Source organism: Arvicanthis niloticus, chromosome 4, assembly GCF_011762505.2.
Source record: "Arvicanthis niloticus isolate mArvNil1 chromosome 4, mArvNil1.pat.X, whole genome shotgun sequence".
Classification (NCBI taxonomy): domain Eukaryota; kingdom Metazoa; phylum Chordata; class Mammalia; order Rodentia; family Muridae; genus Arvicanthis; species Arvicanthis niloticus.
The window spans coordinates 94,088,358-94,112,689 of NC_047661.1; the positions used below are offsets into that span (position 1 = coordinate 94,088,358).

Genomic DNA, 24,332 nt, shown 5'->3' on the forward strand with positions numbered 1-24,332 from the left:
ATACATTTTCACAGAAATTAGTGCATACTTGCTATTTCCCCACCTGCCTCTCATTTACTGCCAAAATCACAACTACAAAGCACTTTGCTGACTTGGCAGTGCTTGGTGAACTTCACCAGTGGCCTCTTGGCTGTCAAAGGTCTGCTGTTTGATAGTTTCACTGAGGCAAACAATATAGAAACGTTTGCCTGTGGTTTGCTGATTATAGCTCATCTGTTTTTTAATCCTCATTTCAGTCTCTGTATTTATCTACACAGCTGACATCTTTGTTCATATGATCTGGGGCTATCATTGGACCGTGCTTACTGTCTACTTTGTTATTACCATCTCCCATTTGCCTTTGTCAAGTTCCAGATCTAGGGTGCTTAGATGTTTTTCCCATTTCTCTTATCACCTCCCTTGTTTTCTACTTTGAACCTATCACCAGGTTTCATTAATTCTACTTTCTAATGCCCTCACATCCACCCTTCTAGCTCTAATCTGCCCCATCTTAGATCTCATGACTGGCTTCCAATTGTGTTGGGAACATAGCTAGAGTGTTCACTCGCAGCCTCCTATAAGATTAAACTCATCACTTAGAGTGAGTTACAATCCCATTTGTGCCATTGGCGTAGACATAAAGAGACACCTGGTTATCATTTCCGTGGGGCCAGGTACCCTTCCCAGCATGGGCATGTCTCAGACGGGAAGAGTCTACGTAGGAGAATAGTAAAGGAAGTAGCCTGGAATATCCATTTTCCTGCCTTAAGGATTTCATAAAAGGAAAGGAATGTCTTTCTTCCCAGGCCAGAAAGCTAAGAGCTTCCATAAACTAGACTCACTCTTACACCTTATGGAGACTCTCATCTGAAAGTAGAAACTTGGCCATATAAGAGATGAGATAAAATAAAGTCTCTCTCTCTCTCTCTCTCTCTCTCTCTCTCTCTCTCTCTCTCTCTCTCTCTCTCTGTGTGTGTGTGTGTGTGTGTGTGTGTGTGTGTGTGTGTGTGTGTGTTAACTTCAAGTTCCAATCATCCTTCCTTGCCTTTCTCAGGGTTTAGTTATCTAGACTCAAGGAATTCCTATCTACCAGAAGGAATTGTTTTCTCTTATCTGCAAGGACCTTACCAGCAAAGGGATGGCTCTACCCACCCGTGTCTTCTAACTTGAAATGTTGACTATAAAGTTCTTCTTCATCCCTTCACTGGGAATAACTTGTTCTCTTTCAGGAACCAGTTTACCTCCAAGCCTTTTCTATGGAATTCCTGGTTGTTGAGTGACCTAAAGGAAAGGCTGGGTTTGTCGACATTTCCTTGGATAAATGCAAGAGGAAATGAATTGCTCTCATAACAGCTTATATTTTTGGTAAGGCTGTATCAGGGGATACTTCTGTTCTCATGAAATCAGACACTGTTCCTGTTGTATTCCTCTGAATGTTGGCTGTGATCACTCTGCTTTAAATGCCATGCATCTTCTCGACAGACTTGTCCATCATGTCAATGAAGTCTTGTGCTGTATTAAGTGACCCATCAAAACATTTGAAAATATTCTTCTTTTATTATATTACAACTTTGAACTCCATCTTTCCAAGTTTCGCTAATGATTACAAGATTTTATTCTTACTACCATGTGTTTCAAAGATCACATCGTATCCTCTGATCTTGACATGGACATATAAATCTGTAAGCCATATGCCTTGATTCTGAGTACTTGGCCACTCTTCAGTTTTGACATTGCTGCCTCTCAGTATCTGACCCTGTGAACCCTGCAGAGTTCCTCCTTGCACTTCTCTGAGATCAGTCTCTTCCCTACCCCCTGATCTCTTCAGTGGAGAAGTCTTCACCAGCTCAGATTCAAATATTATTTTAACTTTCTTCAGGCTTACCCCTAATGATGAAAGCAGCCACGCCAAGAACAAGTGCTTTCAGTTGCAAGCACTTCAGATTTCCTAATCAGGATTCTCCTTGTTTTGAAGCCATCTTCAGTGAGTAGGTTTTAGTAGTGTTTGTTGGTTGTTCTCAACCTGCTCTGTTGCAGGATAAACCTGGATAAAAGGTGTGCATGAAGGTGTAGCTTTTCATAGGGTCAATCTGGCAATGTATACTTGATTAGCACCCGATTTTTTCTCTTACATTCTCTACTTCTGGTCCCTGCTTCCCTCAACTCCAACAAAAGCCAACATCACTCCTTCTTATTCTCCCTTGTGACAGGATCTCACTATCTACCCCAATCTGGCCTAGAACTCTATAGCTCCAACTGGCCTTAAACTCAATTTTCTTCTGTCTCAGCCTATGCCAAGATTATAGGCATGTACCACTGTTGTGGACCATTCTGTCCCATGCTGGGTATCAGAATATCCTGGACTGATCTGCTGCTCCGGTCTGAGGGTCAGGGTCTAGCAAGAGAGAGAGAGTGGGGGGAAGAAGGGGAAGAGACGCGAAGAATAGAGACAAGACAGAGGGTCTGTAGTCAAGTATCGCTTACTGTCTCCCATAGACTATATTCACACTTCCTATTGACTCTATTACAAAGAAATCCTGGGTATTTATAAGCACAAGCAGGAGAACACAGGTGAAGACATTTTACCATGTACACTATGCAGCTGCAGTCACTAAAGAGCAAAACAAGCTATGTGGGATAAACAAGATGTTTGTCAGAGTGTGCTTCAGCTGCTGTAGGCTGTTGAAAAACAAGTCTCTATCAGGGTATATGGCTCCAGATGGCTGCAAAGTTGATAGCTGTTTTCTAGCCGCTTTCTGCTTAAAGTTGGCTCCCAACATACCACCCTACTCCAGCTTCTTCTTTTTTTCTCTATATGAGAAACCATTTCTGTTGGCCCAGTCTCATCTTACACATGTCTTCTTTACAGATCTTACATGAGTTCTACTCCGAAGACACTCCAGTTCAAAAGCTTTGAGAGAATCTTCTACACCCATAGAATAATATTCATATATATTTATGTCTGTAAGTATATCTGTGGGGTTTCACTAATTAATTGGTACTTGCGGACCTAGCCTACTTTGGAAAGTATTATTCCAGGGAGGGTGTGTGTGTCCTGAACTATATAAAAGTCAGGAGGTCAAGCTAAGCACAGTCAAACAGATGACATTCACTTATTTCTCTTGACTATGGCTGTGATGTGAGCAGCTGCTTCTAGCTCCTGTCACTGTGATTTCCTCACAGTGATGGACTTGTAGCCAAAAAGTGTATGGTGGCATAGGCCTCTTTGTCCCCAAAGTTGCTTCTGGTTCAGGCATTTTATAGAAGCAACAGAAACAATGATTAGCACCATGTCCTAATCATTTAAAAATGTCAGTTTTTTGTCACATTTAATTAAACAGAAAACAATAGAAGTAAAATAGCACATGTTTACTGAGTGTTTGTGCTGATCAGAAATCATCTTTGATGTGGTGGTCAAACCATCTGACATGGTGTAAACTTTGTCCTAACCTGATTTGAACTTAGTCATTGTTACCTGCCTAAAACACCAGTTTCAGTCTTCATTTTTTATTTTTTTATAACCCCTGGTTATAGCAGCCTGATGGTTTGGCTTCTTCAGTTACTTTTGCATTACTGATTATTATTATTATTATTATTATTATTATTATTATTATTATTACTAGTAGTATTGGAGTGCTGCTGTTCTATCACTGGGGCATTGGTCCAACTTTCCTGTTTGTGAGCTAACCCCAGGCTTGTCCCCTGGATGCCCTCCTTTAGAGTTGCCACTACAGGAAGCTCTGCTGGCAAAGGATCCATTAGTTTAGGGGTCTTCTCTGGTCTTGGTCTTTGATATCAGAGGAACAGGCCCCAGGCATTCCAAAGTTAGCCCTTCTAAAAATCACACTACAATTTTCTACAATCTCATGTTTAAAAGAAATCCTGTAGTTCACCTTCTATCTCTGCATGCTCTATTATTTTCCATTCTAATAAGTATATTTGGAGGCACATTTCTTAACCCTAGCTCTTCTTTCAGCAGCTCAGCTCCTTTAATCACTGTCTCAGCCTGATTGACTTCCTCTAATTTAGCAACATTTAATGATTGTCCTTTCTACAATGACTGCTATGCACACTCTCAACACGGTGTTTCCATTATGTTCTGACAAATTTGGACCAGCATAATGTTTTCTATGATTTATGATTATCTTTTTCCTTCCCTTTTCATGATGCAGGTTGAGATCTCCAATAACCATCTAGCTCAGGAATTAATGGATTACCTGTTTCCAGCTTCAGCTTCATTACCGTTCTAGACCATAACACTGCAATTGGGGGTGGGGGTGGGGCAAGCTATGCTCCTCACCACAAGGTTAGCAGTTTCTGGTAGTTTCTATTCAGACTCACCTCTTGCTGCTGAGTGGATAGTAGGTGTTTTGTGGGCATTTGGAGAGTGGGCATGTCTTCCTCTCTGATAATCGAATCTCAGAGGGAAACAGTCATCCCAGCCTAATTCACTTTTAGTGTTAGCTCCCAGGCGCATACCACTTGCTGCCTTGCTTCTGTGTGCCTGTCTATTCCTGCTTACCTCTATGTGCCCGACCCTTTCACCCAGACAGGGGACACTGTGCAGTCATTTACTCGGCCACGATGACTGTTGAACATCTGCAGAAAACATTCTGCCTTCACTGTGACCATCCCATTTCCCTTACTTTGAGACTTCATGTGAAGTGAAAAATTAGTTTAATTTGGATTTATTCCATAGCCCCTTCCAAATTGTGGTTTTTGCCACTGCTGCAGCTTTGTTTGGTAACATTAGTTTTAACAAAGGACCATGCCAAGCTCCTCAATAATGTTTGTCAGGATTAGTAATCTTCTTCAATAATCGAGCTATAATTGTCCTCTCTGGTAGCACACTGCCCTCCCCCTACCCAAGTACAATCTCTATCTCACCAATTCTTTCATTTACAGGGTCGGAAATATCTGCTCATTGTTGCTGTCTCTGTGCAATTGCTCCTCAGCTACAAGCAGAGCCTTTGTAAAAGTGGGTGATCTTTAGCATAATTCCTGGTATGTGGTAGAGAACACAACCCTTAGGAGAAATTCAGCATAGACTGTCTGAATGCAGGATCAAGAACTCAAACAAAAACCCTTAGCATCTGGCTCAGGCAGGAAAGACAGTAGCCATGCAAGCCTGGAGACCTGAGTTCAATTCCTGGAACCTATAAATAGGTAAGAAGGGACAAGTGACTCCATAGCACTGTCCTCTGTCTGACCTCCTCCTGAGAATCCCCCCCCACACACACACATATCAGGCACACACAGAGAATAATAACAAATACAACTTATTATTAAAAACCATATTAGCTTTTCCTACCACAAATATTGATGTATATCCTAATATTTACACCCTACACACCAGATTCATTTTTTCAATGATACAGAATACCCAGAAGGAAATTATTTCCACTTCACTAATCACCATTGCTAGGTGTCTTGCCCCAAACACAGTAGCACATCTCTCACACTCATGATAAGACTTCTTGCCTCACAGCTCTCCTCTGCCAGCATTTCATGTCTAATGCTAATATTTAATAGGCATTTTTTTCAAATAAAACCTCATTACTACATGTTTATACTATCCTGAGTTTGTGTGCATTTTTATACTTTTGAAATCTTTGGTTTTTTTTTTTTTTTTTTTCAATAGATACTTTACTGAAGAAGGCATGTGAACAACCAATGAACATATGATACGGTGATCAATACCGGTCATTAGAAAAATCCAAAATTTATCCCTAGAAGTCTGTTTTATATTTTACTTTTTATTCTTCTCTCATACAGCACATCCTGACTGCAGTTTTCCCTCCCTCCACTACTCCCAGTCTCCCCTGCTTCCACACTCACCTCCTCCCTCCCACCACTCCTCCCAGACTTCCCGCCCCTACACACACCTCTTCTTTCCTCCAGATCCACTTCTTGTTTGTCTTCAGAAAAAAAAAGCATCCTTCCTAGGGATAGCAATTGAATGCAGTGTAACAAGTTAAAATGATGTGTATAGTTGTGTCTACTTGTACAATAAATAGGCACAAATCCTCCTCTCAAGGCTGGACAAAGCAATCTAGTAGAAGAAAAAGGATCCCAAGGGCAAGCAAAAGAGTCAGAGTCAAGCCCTACTCCCACTGTTAGGAGTCCCACAAGAACACCAAGCTACTCGGTCGTAACATATATGCAGAGGACCTAGCTCAAACCCATGTAGGCTCTGTGACTGCTGCTTCAGTCTCTATGAGCTCCTATGGACCCTGTTTAGTTGATTCTGTGGGCTGTATTCTCCTGGTGTCTTTGACTCCTCTGGCTCCTATAATTCTTTCTCCATCTCACCTGTGGGGCTCCCTGAGCTCTGCCTAATGTTTGGCTGTAGGTGGCATCTGATCTCATCAGCTGTGGGAGGAAGCCTCTCTGGTGTCAACTGGACTAGGCACCTATGGGAATCATTTTATTGACTTTTTTCAGTTGTTTGATTCTATCCTGGGTCTCTTGGTTCCTGGACATCCAGACACTGTTACTCTGTGACTTCTGCTTTCTGTGATTTTCCATGCACCCTGCTCAATTTCCTGTCCAGTTGCTCATCAGGTTATAAGCCTTTTGTGCATCATTAATATTTACTTACTCTTGGGCCTTAACACTCCAATTATTCTTTCCAAATAAGCCAATTGCTTTTTTTTATTGTTGAATTTTCTACATTTATATTTCATTTTATAACTTTCAATAACATTTTGTAGTTTTTTTTTATAATCTTTATTGGTAAAGTTCTTCCTAGATGTTTTGAAGTATTTCTTGGAACCGAGAGAGGGCTGAGTTTTCTCCTTCAAAGTTTTACTTTTTAGTGTGTTTTTTTTATAAAAAAGGTATTGGTCCTTGCCAGCCTATCTTTTAACCAACTATTTTACATTACTTCTATTTTGCTAAAATTATCTGGTATTCTAGGTTTTCCGTTATTTGCAAAAAGAATTCACTTTTTTCAAACCAATCATTTTACTTTCGTATCAGCTTGCATTCTCCAGTAGTTCTTAGATGTATTCATGAGTACTGATGGTAGTGTGTACTCTTATACCACATGGTTTTACTTAAAGGTAGCTTGGCATTTTATCATATAGTCTAATGGCTATTTTTTGTTAGATTTAGACAATTTTTTATTATAGTTCATTTCTTTTCATTTTTTTAAACAATTTAATTGTGCGCGCGCGCGCGCGTGTGTGTGTGTGTGTGTGTGTGTGTGTGTGCAGTGAGTACAGATATCATTAGAAGCCAAGAGTGTCAGATCCCTGTGGATCTGGAGTTAAAAGCAGTTGTGAGTCCAACTTTGGTGTGTTGGAAACTGAAGTTGGATTCTTTGCAAGAGCAGTATGGACTCCTAACCCCTGAGCCATCTTTCTATCCCGGGGTTTTTGATTTGTTTTGTTTTGTTTTCATTCTTATCTCAGTTGGGGCCACTGTTAAAAACAAATCTAACTGATATTTTCCCTTAAAAATGATTGTAATCAATTATATTACCAGACTTCTTGATTTAGAGTCATCCTTCCTTCTTCCCTCCCTCTCCCTAAAAGAGACCAGTTTCTCCACTAAATTATTGGTGCTTGGATCAGGCTTGATGGAGTATTCTATGTGTTGGCGGGTTCACAGAAAATTAAAAATAGATGTAATTCTATCACTGGGGCTAATGACACAGCACCACACAGATTTTCTGGACTGTACAAGATAACAGTTTGGGAATCTGTTCCACTCTTTCCTCTCAAAAGACTCAGTCCTCTAAAATTGTCACTTTGGTCTTTAGGGTTTATAGCGACTGATATTTTTGCTCTATTCATGAAAGGAAGCCACCAGTCATTCTCACTGGCACCAAGACTCACTGTACTCAGTTTCCCATGATTACTAGGAGCTTTCATTATACTAAGAACTTGAGCTGGAAGAAGAGAAATAGCAGATAAGTTGCTATCTTCCCAAACACATAAAGTTCAGTAGCTTAATAACCCTATAATTTATCAGACTCTGTATACACTAGGCTGTGGAGAGTTGGATAATGACAATTTGCAAGACAGTTTCTCTGTTTTTAATTGCTTATTTAATGAAAATATGTGTGCGCAGGAGCATATGTGACAAGAAAAATTGTGACAGGTGTTTTAACAATTTTATAAGTGTGCTTCAAGATGAGAATACTAACTTGTAGCTGAAAGAGTTGAGAAAGTTTTCTAGAGAAAATACTATCTGGGACTGGCCCTTAAGGATGGAAACAGCTGCAATAGATTAGACACCAAGAAGCCCAGAGGTAGTCGATGTTTAGGGAAAGCTAACTTTGAACTTGAGTTGCATTTATCACGTGTAACAAGTTGAGATGATCCTGAGGGAGAAAAGTATCTCACGCACAAGGCACAGGGGCAGGGCTGAACGCTGTGTTTTGGATCACAGTTCATGAAGATGCAAAGAATGAAAGAACAGCTTGTCCTTAATGTCATTGTAAAAGAATTGGTCCTTTTTCTTTAAGTAGTACCCAACTAACTTTCTTACACAGGCCCTCAGCAGTGTCATCCTGGCAGAGGAGGGCCATTCTTCAGTTACACTACAGGGAATGGAGGCAGCAATCTAGAGAATACAGTCAGAAGCTCTTCAAGGGATATGGATGAGATGGAAAGGAGATATGGCCAGAGGAAACAGATGGATTTGGGGCATGAACTAGATATGAAGTTGAAGGACAAGAAGATATGGAATGTGTATTTTTCTATTATGAAGTTTTGGGATTCTCTGTAGTTTTCTATTGTGGCTATTAAATTAGCACAAACTCAATATCTTAAAACACAAATAAATTTTCTTAGAGATATTCACATAAGAACTCAAAAATGAGTTTTATAGGACTATGCTCAAAGTTTCTGTAGACTGTGCTGTTTTATGGGAACTGGTAAGATGATCTACTTTCTCACTTTTTTCATCTTTCAGAAACCACCTAACTCAAGTGTGGTCCCTTCCTCCATTCTTAAAGTTTATTGCTTTGTTTCTGTCTCCATTTCTGACTGTGTTCCTCCTATTTCCCTTTAATAGGAAGTCTTGTGATCCCACTAGAACCATTTTAGGGATTCAGGAGATTATTCTAAGGTCAAAAGCTTTCATCTAATTACAAGTGCAAAGTCCTTTACACCATGTAAGGTAACACATCCACAGGTTTGAAGATTAAGGCTGTGGCATCATTAAGGGGCCATAGTTGAAAGCTTACATAAAATACATAATATTTTAACTTACTCTTTACCTCAAATGACCAATTTTACCTGGGCACACATTAACGCCATCTTCTCCTACAATATTTTGTGACTAGCCCTGTCTATTTGGTCAGCTTTAATTCTGTCTCTTGCCCTCACTGTTAAAAGACAACATGATCCTTGTAAAGTTATTGTTTTATTTCTTTAATTAGTTGGATTTTTCCTTTTGGTTTGTTTTTGCTTCTCTTTTTCATTTTTCTTTTTTTACAACCTCCCTTTTTTAACCTCATTCTTTTAAGCTTCCAGATTGTAAACATATGATAAGCATTGAGAGCAAACATGTGCTATACTTTTAAGTCCAAAGCAATTTCCTCAAGAATTTGCTCTTGATGGCAGATGGCTGTTTTAACATAGCAACTCATATGCTTCAAAATGCAACCCAACAGGATAGGTGCCCAATAAACCCATCTCAGAAATTTAGCATAGTATTCTGGGATTCTAAAGCACCAGGATTTCTTCCTTCCTGAAATAAACTGAAGACCTAAGTTAAATATGCTTTTTTCTTTTTTTTAGATTTCTGACCATCTGTCTATCAGAGATGTCTAAACTTATGGAAGTCTATATCTTGCAAATAAATTAAAAGTGGAAAAGTGCATAGAACAACAGTACAAGAACTGCAGCCAGACCAAGTACTGTCAATCACAGCTCCATTTTGGAATGATCTTCAGAAAACTGTGTACATGCTCATGTTGTTTCTTATTGGTCAAATAGTAATGTTAAATTGAGTTGTTATAATTACTAGCTAAAATAATTCATTTAAAGTTTTTACTCTAAAATAGTTATGTATTGATTTCTCAATAAACATTAATTATAAATACTTTTATAAAGTTAGATTCATTAAAAATATGTGATGTTACCTGATATGCTGGCTCAATGTTCTTAACTTTATTTAGCACTTATTTAGGGCAACAGAGGCAGAAAAATCTCTGTGAATTTGAGACCAGCCTGGTCTTCCATAGCATGTTATAAGATATCCAGTGGTACATGGTAGGGCCCTGACTCAAAATAAATAAAAGATAAAAATTTATCTGTGAGGCATGCCAGAGTTCCTACCATTGTCTTTGGTTAGCTGGAGACCCCATTAGAGCAAAGGCAACCTTGAAGCAACAGGACACTGACAACAGGAAACTCAGGACTTCCTCATCCCTCTTACTGTGCTGGGCTTTACTTTTATTCACTGGAGCAAACTGGGTTATGTTATCATTATCCTGAGCTTCTGTGCCTGGATATACTTTGTAAAAAGGAGACAGGAAAGAGAAAGATCTACTTTTTCTAGAATTTCTGTGTTGTCACATTTTGCCTTACTCTTTCTGGGAATACTTTCTAAGACAGTTATCATTTATTTACTTGATTTGGAGAGCTTGAAAAACAAGGACTACTGCTACCCAGATAATTTCTAGAGAAGTCTATATTTCCATTGAATGACAGAAAGAAAATCTGCAAAGATCTCACTCAATGAGAATGAACCCAGAAGTCAAGTGTGATGACTCAATACCTATAATCTCAGCAATAGGGCGGCTGAGCAGGTAGATGATCATAAATTTGAAGTCAGCCTGAGCTACATATCAACAAGATCCTTAATATAAATAAATAAATAAATAAATAAATAAATAAATAAGGAGCAGCCTGGGACTAGAGCCTTCTGGTTTCCATCTGTGCTAGGAGCTGATTCTGTGTCACAGCACTACATACCCAAATGCTGCCAGGAGGGAGCTGGTCTCCCAAGAGGGCAGACACACCTATGAACACAGGTAAGATCACCACTTCTGTTCAAATTCCTGGCCCAAGAGGGACCTGCCCAGAGCCATCAGAACACAGGAACCATGGAACAGCTGGGGATAGGATCCTTCTGGTCTTCATCTGCACTCAGGAGCTGACCCTGTACCTCAGCTCTCCATATCAAAATTCCTCCTGGAGAGAACTGGTCTCCCAGGAGTACTGACACATAGGCTTTCAGGAGGGACAAGCCACAGTCAGAGCCAGCAAGACTAGCTAACACCAGAGATAACCAGATGGCAAGAGGCAAGGGCAAGAACATAAGCAATAGAAACCAAGGCTACTTAACATCATCAGAACCCAGTTCTCTCACCACAGCAAACCCTGGATACCCTCAACCCGCCAGAAAACCAAGACTCTGATTTAAAATCATATCTCATGATGATGATAGAGGACTTTAAAGATATAAATAACTCCTTTAAAGAAATTCAGGAGAACACAGGTAAGCAGGTAGAAGCCCTTAAAGAGAAAACACAAAAAATCCCTTAAAGAATTATAGGAAAACACAAACAAACAGATGAAGGAATTGAACAGAACCAGCCAGGATCTAAAAATGGAAATAGAAACAATAAAGAAATCACAAAGTGAGACAACCCCGGGGATAGAAAAAGTAGGAAAGAGATCAGGAATCATAGATGCAAGCACCACCAACAGAATACAAAAGATAGAAGAGAGAATCTCAGGTGCAGAAGATACCATAGAAAACATTAAAAAATGGTCATAGAAAATGCAAAATGCAAAAAGTTCCTAACCTAAAACATTCAGAATATCCAGGACACAATGAGAAGACCAAACCTAAGGTTAATAGGTATAGATGAGAATGAAGATTCACAACTTAAAGGGCCAGTAAATATCTTCAACAACATTATAAAAGAAAACTTCCCTAACCTAAAGAAATAGATGCTCATGAACATATAAGAACCCCACAGAACTCCAAATAGATTGGACCAGAAAAGAAATTCCTCCTGTCACATAATAATCAAAACACCAAGTACACAAAACAAAGAAAGAATATTAAAAGCAGTAAGGGAAAAAGGTCAAGTAACATATACAGGCAGACCTATCAGAATTACACCAGACTTCTCATCAGAGACTATAAAAGCTAGAAGATTCTGAGCAGATGTCCGACCCTAAGAGAATACAAATGCCAGCCCAAGCTACTATATCCAGAAAAACTCTCAATTACCATAGACAGAGAAACCAAGATATTCCATGACAAAACCAAATTTACACAGTATTTTTCCACAAATTCAGCCCTACAAAGGAAAATGGAAAACACACAACACAAGGAGGGAAACTACACCCTAGAAAGAGCAAGAAAGTAATCTTCCAACAAATCCAAAAGAAGATAGCCACACGAAGATAATTCCACCTCTAATAACAAAAATAACAGGAAACAACAATCACTGTTCCTTAATATTTCTTAACATCAATGGACTCAATTCCCCAATAAAAAGATATAGGCTAATGGACTGGATATGTAAACAAGACCCAGCATTTTGCTGCATACAGGAAATGCATCTTAGTGTCAAAGACAAACACTACCTCAGAGTACAGGGCTGGAAAACAATTTTCCAAGCAAATGGTCCCAGGAAACAAACTGAAGTAGCCATTCTAATATCAGATAAAATCGACTTTCAACTAAAAGTTATCAAAAAGGAAGGACACTTCATACTCATCAAAGGAAAAATCTACCAAGAAGAACTCTCAATTCTGAACATTTATGCTCCAAATGTAAGGGCATTCACATTCGTAAAAGAAACTTTACTAAAGCTCAAAGCACACATTGTACCTCACATAATGATAATGGGGAACTTCACCACCCCACTCTCATCCATGGACAGATCACAGAAATACAAACTAAACAGAGACGCAAATGGGGGACTTCACCACCCCACTCTCATCCATGGACAGATCACAGAAATACAAACTAAACAGAGACACAGAGAAACTTACAAAAGTTATGGACCAAATGGTTTTAACAGATATCTATAGAACATTTCATCCTGAAACAAAAGAATATGCCTTTTTCTCAGCACCTCATGGTAGCTTCTCCAAAATTGACCATATAATTGGTCACAAAACAGACCTCAACAGATATAAGAAGATTGAAATAATCCCCATGTGTTCTGTCAGATCATCACAGACTAAGACTGGTCTTCAATAGCAACAAAAACAACAGAAAGCCCACATACACATGGAAGCTAAATAACTCTCTACTCAGTGATAACTTGGTCAAGAAAGAAAGAAATTAATGACTTTTTAAAATTTAATGAAAATGAAGATACAACATACCTAAACTTATGGGACACAATAAAAGCAGTGCTAAGAGGAAAACTAATAGCTCTGAGTGTCTCCAAAAAGAAACTGGCAAGAACTTACACTAGCAGCTTAACAGCACAACTGAAAGCTCTAGAACAAAAAGAAGAAAAACCACCCAAGAGGAGTAGATGGCACGAAATAAACTCAGGGATGAAATCAACCAAATAGAAAAAAAAAAAAAAAAAAAGAACTAGATAAAGAACAAACAAAACGAGGAGCTGGTTCTTTGAGAAAATCAACAAGATAATTAAACCCTTAGCCAGACTAACCAAAAGGCACAGAGACAGTATCCAAAATAACAAAATCAAAAATGAAAAGGAAGATATAACAACAGAAACTGAGAAAATAAAAAAAAAAAAAATCATCAGATCCCACTACAAAAGCCTATACTCCACAAAACTGGAAAATCTGGATGAAATGGACAATTTTCAAAATAGATACCAAGTACCAAAGTTAAATCAGGATCAGATAAACTTTCTAAACAGTCCCATAACCCTTATAGAAATAGAAGCAGTCATAAAAAAATCTCCAAACCAAAAAGAGCCCAGAGCCCAGATCCAGATGCATTTAAGGTATAATTCTATCAGACCTTCAAAGAAAACCTAATACCAATACTCTTCAAACTATTCCACAAAATAGAAACAGAAGGAACACTACCTAATTTGTTCTATGAAGCCACAGTTACACTGATACTGAAAGCACACAAAGACCCAACAAATAAAGAGAACTTCAGACCAATTTCCCTTATGAATATCAATGCAAAAATATTCAATAAAATTCTCACAAACCAAATTCAAGAACACATCAAAATGATCACTCACCACAATCAAGTAAGCTTCATCCCAGGAATGCAGGGATGGTTCAATATACAGAAATTCATCAATAAAATCTCCTATATAAACAAACTCAAAGAAAAAAAAACACATGATCATTTAATTGGATGCTGAAAAAGCATTTGACAAAATCATTCCTTCATGTTAAAAGTGTTGGAATTCAAGGCCTATAACTAAACATAGTAAAAGCAATATACAGCAAACCAGTAGCCAACATCAAACTAATTGGAAAGAAACTTGAAATAATACCACTAAATTCAGGGAATAGATAAGGCTGCTCTCGATCTCTGTGTCTATTCAATATAGTACTTGAAGTTCTAGCTAGAGAAAATAGACAATAAAAGGAGGTCAAAGGGATACAAATTGGACAGGAAGAAGTCAAAATATCACTATTTTCAGATGATATGATAGTATACTTAAGTAACCCCAAAAACTCCACCAGAGAACTCCTACAGCTGATAAACAATTTCACAAATAATATAAAATATCTTGGTGTGACTCTAACCAAGCAAGTGAAAGATCTGTACGACAAGAACTTTAAGTCTATGAAGAAAGAAATCAAGGAAGACCTCAGAAGATGGAAAAATCTCATATGCTCATGGGTTGGCTGGATTAATATAGAAAAAATGGCCATCTTGCCAAAAGCAATCTACAGATTCAATGCAATCCCTATCAAAATTCCAACTCATATTTTATAGTTAAAAGGACAATTCTCAATTTCATTTGGAATAACAAAAAATCCAGGATAGCAAGAATTATTCTCAACAATAAAAGAACTTCTGGGGGAATCACCATCCCTGACCTCAAGCTGGACTACAGAACAATAGTGATAAAAACTGCATGGTGTTGTTACAGTGAAAACCAGGTAGATCAATGGAATAGAATTGAAGACACAGAAATGAACCCATACACCTATAGTCACTTGATCTTTGACAAAGGAGTTAAAACCATCCAGTGGAAAAAAGACAGCATTTTCAACAAATGGTGCTGGTTCACCTGGCGGTCAACATGTAGAAGAATGCAAATTGATCCATTCTAATCTCCCTGTACAAAGGTCAAGTCTGAGTGGATCAAGGACCTCTACATAAAACCAGATACATTGAATCTAATAGAAGAGAAAGTGGGGAAAATTCTTGAACACATGGGCACATGGGAAAAGTTCCTGAACAGAACACCAACGGCTTATGCTCTGAGTTCAAGAATCAACAAATTGGACACAATAAATTTGCAAAGATTCTAAGGCAAAGTAGACTGTCAATAGGACAAAATAACAACAAACAGACTGGGAAAAGATCTTTATAAATCTTATCTTCAATAGAGGGCTAATATCCAATATATACAAAGAACTCAAGAAGTTAGACTCCAGACAACCAAATAACTCTGATATTTGGAAGCCTGATATGGATGTGTCCTGAGAGGCTCTGCCAGAACCTGAGAAATACAGAGGCAGATACTCGAAGTCAACCATTGGACTGAGCTCAGGGTCATGGATGGAAGAGTTGGAGAAGTGACTGAAGGAGCTGAGGGGGTTTGCAGCTCCATCAGGAGAGCAACAGTGTCAACCAGCCAGACCCCCCCCCTCCGCCCCGGAGCTCCTGGAGACTGAACCACCAACCAAAGAGTAACCATGGAGGGACCGGTGTCTCTGAATATGTAGCAGAGGATGACCTTGTTGGTCATCAGTGGGAGGAGAGGCCCTTGGGCCTGAGAGTGTTCAATGTCCCAGTGTAGGGGAATGCCAGGGAGGGAAGACGAGAGTGGGTCGGGGAGGAGCACCTTCATAGAGGTAGGGGGAGAGGGGATGGGACAGGGAGGTTCCTGAAGGGAAGACCTGAAAAGGGGAAAACATTTGAAATGTAAATAAAGAAAATACCCAACATAGATAGATAGATAGGTGATAGATAGATAGATAGATAGATAGGAGATAGATAGATAGATAGATAGATAGATAGGTGATAGATAGATAGATGATAGATAGATGATAGATAGATGATAGATAGATAGATAGATAGATAGATAGATAGATAGATAGATAGATAGAAGTAAATAGCCTTTCTGATCCACCATCAAGAAGCCATTGCCATGATGCAGAATTTTTGTGAAGACTATTATGGGAAAGACTATCATGCTCAAGGTTGAACCCCCAGATGATATAGAAAATGTAAAGACCAAGATCCAGGATAAGAAAGGAATTCCTTCTGATCAGCAGAGGTTGATCTTTTCTAGTAAGCAGCTGGAAGATGGCCATACTTTCTCTGACTACAACATTCAAAAGGAGCCCACTCTTCATCTTGTGTTGAGACTTTGTGGTGGTGCTAAGAAAAGGAAGAAGAAGTCTTACACCCCCCCCCCAAGTAGAATAAGCATAGGAGGAAGAAGGTTAAGTTGGTCTTGCTGAAATACTATAAGGTGGATGAAAACAGCAAAATCAGCGGACTTTGTCAAGAGTGTCCTTCTGATGAATGTAATGCTGGAGTTCTCATGGGTAGCCACTTTGACAGGCACTACTGTGGCAAGTGAATTACTGCTTTAACAGACCAGAAGACAAGTAGCTGTAGACAAGTTAATAAAAAGGAGGATCTGGGAAAAAAGTAAATAAATAATAAATAAATGGAACATGGTGTATTCTAGAAAGACAGCAGCTCAGTAGATAAAATGCTTGCTGTGCAAGTGGGTCAGAGAATGGGTCCCCAGCATGCACTTGAATGCTTTACCAGGGTCTGTGGTGGTGAGAAAGAATCACTGGATTTGCTAGCTAGATTAGACAGATTGTTTAACTGTGAGTATATCTATATACAAAGTGAATGTCACCTGGGAAGATACTGACATCAAAGATTGGCCTGCATGCACACTACACAGACACACACACACACACACACACACTCATACACATGCACTATACACATGTGAGCATATGTACACATCAACTCACACCACACACAAGCAAAAAAGAGGGGGAGGGGAGCTAAGCAGTGAATCTGAGGAAGGGCACAGTGGCTCAGCAGATAAAGGTGCCTGCATGCAGCTCTGACAACCTGACTTCCGTTCCTAGATCACACAAGGTAATAGAGAATGATTCCTAAGATTTAGGTCTTTTCTTACCTCCACACATGCATCAAAGTGTGAAGATTCCTGAATGGAAACATGCATGAATGAGCTCACACATGCATGTATCACTCTGGGGGTGGAAAAATTCAGTCTGAGATGGGAGAGCTGAAGCTGGTATTTCTTGACTCCTGGGTATCTAGTGGCCACTAGAAAACTGGACAGAGAAGTCTGGAATGAAGTGTTGGACGGAGGTACAAAGGCCCGCAGCAAGGTCAGGACCATTGGGGGCCTGCAAGCTTAGGACGATGTCCAGCCTGAGGCCAGGGCTGGAAGCTCTGGCTTAGTTCCTCAGTGAAGCTAGCGATGGTTGTCTGGAACCACAAGGAGGCCTTCTACAGGATATTTAGGCAGTGGTTCTGTTGGTGAAGGCCTTTTCCATGCTCCCCATGGCGATGATAGATGAAAGAGCAGTCCTGGGTTCCAAACTGTTCATTGGTTGTCCATCATAAGTCAGGAAATAGATGTACCCACTTCTCAAGGTGGACCAGAGATAAACTACCCTTTGCAGGGAGAAATGTTAGGAAAGGAAAACTTATTGGCTAAACCCTCAGAGCCTCTAGTTATATCATTAACATGGAGAACCCTGTTCTGGGCCTATGTGACCACAGGTCACGTTTCCTTATGTGGGGAGTGTGGACACATATTCCAGGCCAGGAATCTGGCAGTGAGCAGGGAGCCATCTACTATCTCAAATGTGCACCCGAGTTTCCAGGGACTCAGACCTGCACTACCTTACCAAGTTTTCTACAAGGTCCATTGTCCCACATATAGTTTTTATTCAAAAGGTTGGACCTGATTGGTAGACATGAGAATCATTTTCTATGTCTATGGCATCAAAATTACAGTTGTTTGTTCAAAAGGTTTTTGAACAGATTTACAAATTAGTCCAGTTGCTTACATGCAGCAATTTTACAGAACACTGCAGTAAAATTTCCCCTTCCTCAGAGGTTCCTTAAATCCTCCTTAATCTATATTAGAATAATCAATTTTTACAGCTGTGAAGTGTTTAGTTTTGAGATTCTTGGTTAACGGTGTTAAATTTCACCTGAGACAGCAAAGTGAGAATGATTAGCTAGAGAAGTTATGAGTGTGTCAAACTCGAGATGTAAGCCTTGTGGCTTTTTGCCAAACTGCTAAGCCTGAGACACGGCAGAGCGTGGAGTGATGGTGTGCAGGATATTGATGCCATCTTCCCTTAACCCAAAGCCATGTTTAGAAAGCCAGAGACGCAGCTCAGTGGGGAATGGCTGCTTGAGTTCTTGTCTCTCCCCTTTATTCTCTTAATAACAAACAGTTCAACACCCAGAAACCAAATCGGTTCATCTCTAGATCTCCAAATCCAGAACATGTATAGCTCGTTGAGAACTCTGAGTCTCAAATTCAAATAGGAGCTTTGCTGATTGCTATCTGGAGATAATGTTCCATAGTTAAAACACACACACACACACACACACACACACACACACACACACACAATCACTTTTCTTATTAACTATAGTTGAAATATACTCTAGCGTGCTAAGTGGGGAATTACAGAGATAAGAAAACTTAAATCCCCAGAACACCAATAACGATGCATTAATTTGTTTATGCAAGTTATATGCACATGGCACATGCTATTCAGAACTTAAAATTTACCTATAATTTGTAGTTTGCTGTTATTAAATTCTTTTCAGACGTGGTTTAGGGGAGTCCTATTTTAGTAGCTGTATGTTCTGTTCTGTTATGCATAGCATATTGAGTATTTCTCATTATTCTCTTATCTCTCATTAATGTGGCAGAGCTGGATCTACATCATAGAAAGGAAATTGCCTCTAAAGGTAAGAATCTGAGAAGAGCCAGTGGAAAGAGATAGGGGGCAGATACACAGATGGCAGCTACCAGATGAACAGGCTGCCTGACCCTTAAGCTCTGCCCCTGTTTTGCTAGTTCTTACCAATGGCTCTATAACTGAGCAAAGCCTGAATCCTCCTGTGGCATTCAAGACTCCCCTCAATTTCTGCAGCTTAGTTTTTTAACTATGGTTCTCATTGCACTCTACTGACTCCTTCCCATTTTTGCCAACTGATCGGAGTGAGCATGAGACATGGAGTTGCTAATCAGTACATGTGAAGTCCCAAAACCCAAAGATGAATACATTCTAGAGATGTGCCATTCAGAATTGTACTTACAATTAATAATGTGTTACATACTTAAATTATATTGAGGGCAAATACTTGCTAAGTTCATCACCACATTGAAATAAAAATAAACACACGGGATATATAGGTAGGTTTAAACCCAACCATGCCAACAATAATAAGTGTAAATGGTTAAAATGTTCCTGTCAAGGCAAGGAGACTATCATGTTGATTTAAAAAAGACCCAAGTATACCTACAATAAATTCACTCTAAAATAAATATGAAAATAGCTTGACAGTAAATGGACACAAAAACATAACACAGTGATACTAGTTAAAACATGGCTAAAGTAGTCATATTCATACAAGACAAATTACAAGTTGAGAAAAATTTTTATAAAGTAATAAAAAAATTTACATAATTCTAGACAGAGCAATTTTTCAAGAGAACATAATTCTAAATACTTACACACTTAGAGAACTCACAAGTACACATCATTCCCCTCTTCTAAGTGGGATCCAAGCATTCTCACTTGGGTCTTTCTTCTTGTTTAACTTCTTTGAGTTTGTGTCCTGGGTATTCTGTGGTGGGTTTTTTTTTTGTTGTTGTTGTTTGTTTTGTTTTGTTTTGTTTTTTTTTGCTAGTATCCACTTATCAGTGAGTACATACCATGCATGTCCTTTGGATCTGGGGTTACCTCACTCAGGATCTTTTCTAGTTCCATCCATTTGCCTGTGAAATTTATGCTTTCTTTGTTTTTAATAGCTGAATATTATTTCATTATGTAAATGTATCACATTTTCTTTATCCATTCTTCAGTTGAGGGACATTTGGGTTGCTTTCAATTTCTGGCTATTATGAATAAAGCTGCAATGACCATGTCCTTGGGGTATGGTGGAACATCTTTTCGGTATATGCCCAGGGGTGGTATAGCTGGATCTTCAAGTAGAACTATTTCAACTTTCTGAGAAACAGCCAAATTGATTTCCAGAGTGATTGTACCAGCTCACAATCCCACCAACAATGGAGGAGTGTTCCTTTTTCTCCACATTCCATCTGCTGTCTAGCCATTTTATTCTAGCCATTCTGACTGGTGTAAGGTAAAATCTCAGGGTTGTTTTGATTTGCATTTCCCTGATGACTAAGGATGTTGAGCATTTCTTAAGGTGCTTCTCAGCCATTCGAGTTTCCTCTGTTGAGAATTCTGTGCTTACCTCTGTACCCCATTTTTTTTGATTGGGTTATTTGGTCTAACTTCTTGAGCTCTTTATACATTTTGGATACTAGCTCTCTGTTAGATGAAGGGTTAGTGAAGATCTTTTCCCAATCTGTAGGCTGCCGTTTGTCTTATCGACAGTGTACTTTGCCTTACAGCTTTTCAGTTTCATGAGGTCCCATTTATTAATTCTTGACTTAAGTGCCTGAACCACTGATGTTCTGTTCAGAAAATTTTCATCTGTGCCAATGGATTCAAAGTTTTCCATTTTCTCTTCTATTAGATTCAGTGTGTTTGGTTTTATGTTGAGGTCTTTGATCCATTTGGACTTGAGTTTTGTGCAACGTGATAAATATGGATCTATTTGCATTCTTCTACATGCAGAGGTTGCAGAGAAAAGGAGGGATCTTGGTGGGAAAGGGGAGGGCAAGGGTAATAGGTGGACAGGATCAGGCATGGAGAGAGAAAGGAGAGAGTTCCAGAGGTCAGGAGAATGAATGGAAAAGTGCAGCTGCTGGGGGGTGGGGAGTGGGGAGATTCTCTAGGAAGTTCCAGAGATGCTGGATGAGGGACTAAATGCACGTGACATTAGCTAAAATACCCAAAAGTGGGGATATGGAATCTGAAGAGATTACCACCAGTAGTCAGATGGGGACACCAACCCACCTAAAAAACTTTTGGTTCAAAATTGGTCCCGTCTATAAGAAATACAGGGACAAAGATGGAGCAGAGACCAAAAGAATGGCCAATCAGAGACCGGCTGATTTTGAGACACATCTCATGGGCAGGCACCAACCCCTCACACTATTAATGATGCTATGTTGCATTTGCAAACAGGAACCTAACATAGCAGCCCTCTGAGAGGCTCTACCCAGAGGCTGACTGAGACAGATGCAGGTACCCACAGGCAACCACTGGACAGAAATTGGGGACTCCATTGGAAGAATTAGAGGAAGGGTGTAAGGATGGCAACCCCACAGGGAGACCAAGTGTCTCAACTAACCCAGACCCCTGGGAGCTCCAAGAGACTGAGCCACTACACAGAGCATACATGGGCTGGTCTGAGACCCCAACACACGTATGTAGCAGAGGGCTGCCTTGTCTGGCCTCAGTGGGAGAGGATGTGCCTAATCCTGCAGAGACTTAATATACCAGGGTGTGTGGGGGGGGACGACACAGAGGGGTCTGCCCTCTCAGAGACAAGAATAAAGGGTAAGGGAGGAAAAACTCTGTGAGTGGGGATCAAGAAGGCATTTAGGATGTAAATAAATAAATAAATAAAAATTTTGAAAAGTATATAAACTCAAGTTGACAAAAATTGAAAGAAAAACATGTCTGGAGATTTCAACATCTCCCTTTCAATAACTAGTATAAAAGGCAGACAGAAATCATCAAGCAACTTAATATGTAGTTTGGATAATGTAGGCACTAGGAGTCTTATGGCCTTCACATTGTTGTTAGGTCCTTTCTGGCCTCTTCTGGATAATTATCATTCTGCTCAATTTGGGTGATACAGGAGGCCCTCCCTATTCTTGGTAGGCATTATATTATTAACTTTGGAAGATGGCGGATGTTCTCATTGTCCCCTGTCCTCAGGAACACTGTGTTTTCCTGACTGTTTCTAGGTACCACTCCATCCTTTCCTAGTGTTACGTTACTGCTTCCACATCACATCCGAAAGTGCTCAGCTCACGTGGGCTCTGCACAGCTCCCACTGCCAGACAGAGTATTAGCCTTATGGCCTTATGATTCTTCAGTTCTTCCAAACTTACTGGAATAGCTTGGTAGCTCTTGTACTGCACCCCCATAGTCCTCAACCTCACCGTGGATAGGACACTGGCATCAGTCATGTTTTCATCCTTCTTCTATGTTTGGCCCTTCCTTCCAGTGAGAGAGAGAGAGAGAGAGAGAGAGAGAGAGAGAGAGAGAGAGAGAGAGAGAATAGAGAGAGAAATATCTTGGCAACTTGACAACAGAAACCACAGTAAAAAGCAACTTCTAGAATCTACTTTGCTTTAGATGGATTTTATTAACACAAATATGTTCAGTTAGTGACAGGCTACATACTTAAAAGTATATATGTGCATTATCATGATTGAAATTTTCCTGTTGCTACTTATGTCATGGTCCTTGCTAAGTCATAACATAAGGCATCCCTTATATGTTGATGCAGACATGCCTACTTCACTGCCAGTCAGAGTATCACATATAATGATAAATGACTACTTTTAAGATGTTTTCAATGATATTCTTATTTATTTTAAAAATTGTTAACTATGAAAGATCTCCAGACTGGTCCTTCATAGCCTCAGGGGGTAGCCAGAAGGAGGCCTCATTATAGGTGAGACCACCTGCATCTATGTTTCATCTCATCCTCCAGCAGTATGGACGGTGAACCTGAAGACATCTCATTGGTGATGCATGCCTTGGGAGAGCCTTGACAATGTGTAGTTTGTACCTTGGGCTTTTAACAATAGCTTAAAAATGAATGGCTTCATTAAAAAAAATCTTATAAGTAAAAATATGAAGAAAAATGTTTTTATAGTTAATGTGTTTAAGCTATATTATTAAAACAAATCATGGTTTATTTTTAGTAAAAAATAATAATAATAAGGGTTTTACATGCCTTTAATCCCGGCATGTAGGAGGTAGAAGCAGGCAGATCTATGTGAGTCTGAGGCCGTTCTGGTCTACAGAGCAAATTCCAAGATATGACACAGAGAAACTCTGCCTCAAAACAAAACAAGAAACCAAACAAAAAAGTGTTTTGTAAAGTAGCAAGTTATAATAAATTAAGTCTAGTTTACTACTGAAGAGAAATATGATGTAAGTTTAGTGCAGCCTACGTGTGGAACAATGGACAGTAATGCCCTGTCTTCCCGTCCACCACCTCACTCCCGACCCCTCAGGCCCTTGACTGGTGATGACAACTTCCAGCTCTACTAACTCTGTCATCCTAAGTGCCCCCAAACAGCTGTACCACTTTGTATCTTTTGTACTATATGTTTACTGCATCCTTTCTGATTTTAGCTATATGTAGGCATCCAGACACAACTGTGATGTAGTCACCTGCACTCCATTATTCAGTACAATAACTCATTGCAAAGCTTAGCAGCCTGAGTGAGTACTGGACCATACCATCGGGTTTCTGTATGCATACTCCATATTTACGTGGCAAAAGAACTGAACGGTGCCACATTTCTTAGAACCCTTTACTCTGTCGTTCAGTGATTTACGGCTGTGTCCTTAAACTTTTAAGCAGCATATGCAGCCTCAAGCCAAAGTAATAATGCTTGTTTTTTATCAGTCGTTTGAAGTTTTATATTTAATAGCTCTCTTTGTTCGGTTTCCAGCGTGACAGCATTCAACATCCAGGTAATTAAGTGCATTTTAATTGCATGCAAGTTAGATGAAATACAAGTAGTCATAACATTCTTTAATTGTACATGTGGCTTTCAAATTTCTTTTTCTTCTTCCTCAAGATTGAAACTTTCACTTGAGAAAGTTAGTTGAAATTTTCCACAATACAATTCAATTCCGGAGTGAATCACAGCATCTCTAGTCACCCCACAAAGACAATGCCATTTTATTATTCTCTTCTGTTCCAAGATTAAAACTGTGCCTTTTCATTTACATAATCAGCTTGTTCGGATGTCCACAATGCCTGAGAGGCCCTGCCAATGAAGAACGCACTGCAAATGACACAGGGCTCTCCACCAATAGCCTTGCCCTTCACTA

At 39.5% G+C, this 24,332-nt stretch overlaps 1 pseudogene; it reads left to right on the forward strand.

Moving 5' to 3' along the window:
* Positions 1 to 16,701, forward strand: part of LOC117707420 (ubiquitin-ribosomal protein eS31 fusion protein pseudogene) — a 78,723-nt pseudogene extending 62,022 nt beyond the window's left edge.
* Positions 16,702 to 24,332: the final 7,631 nt, after the last annotated feature.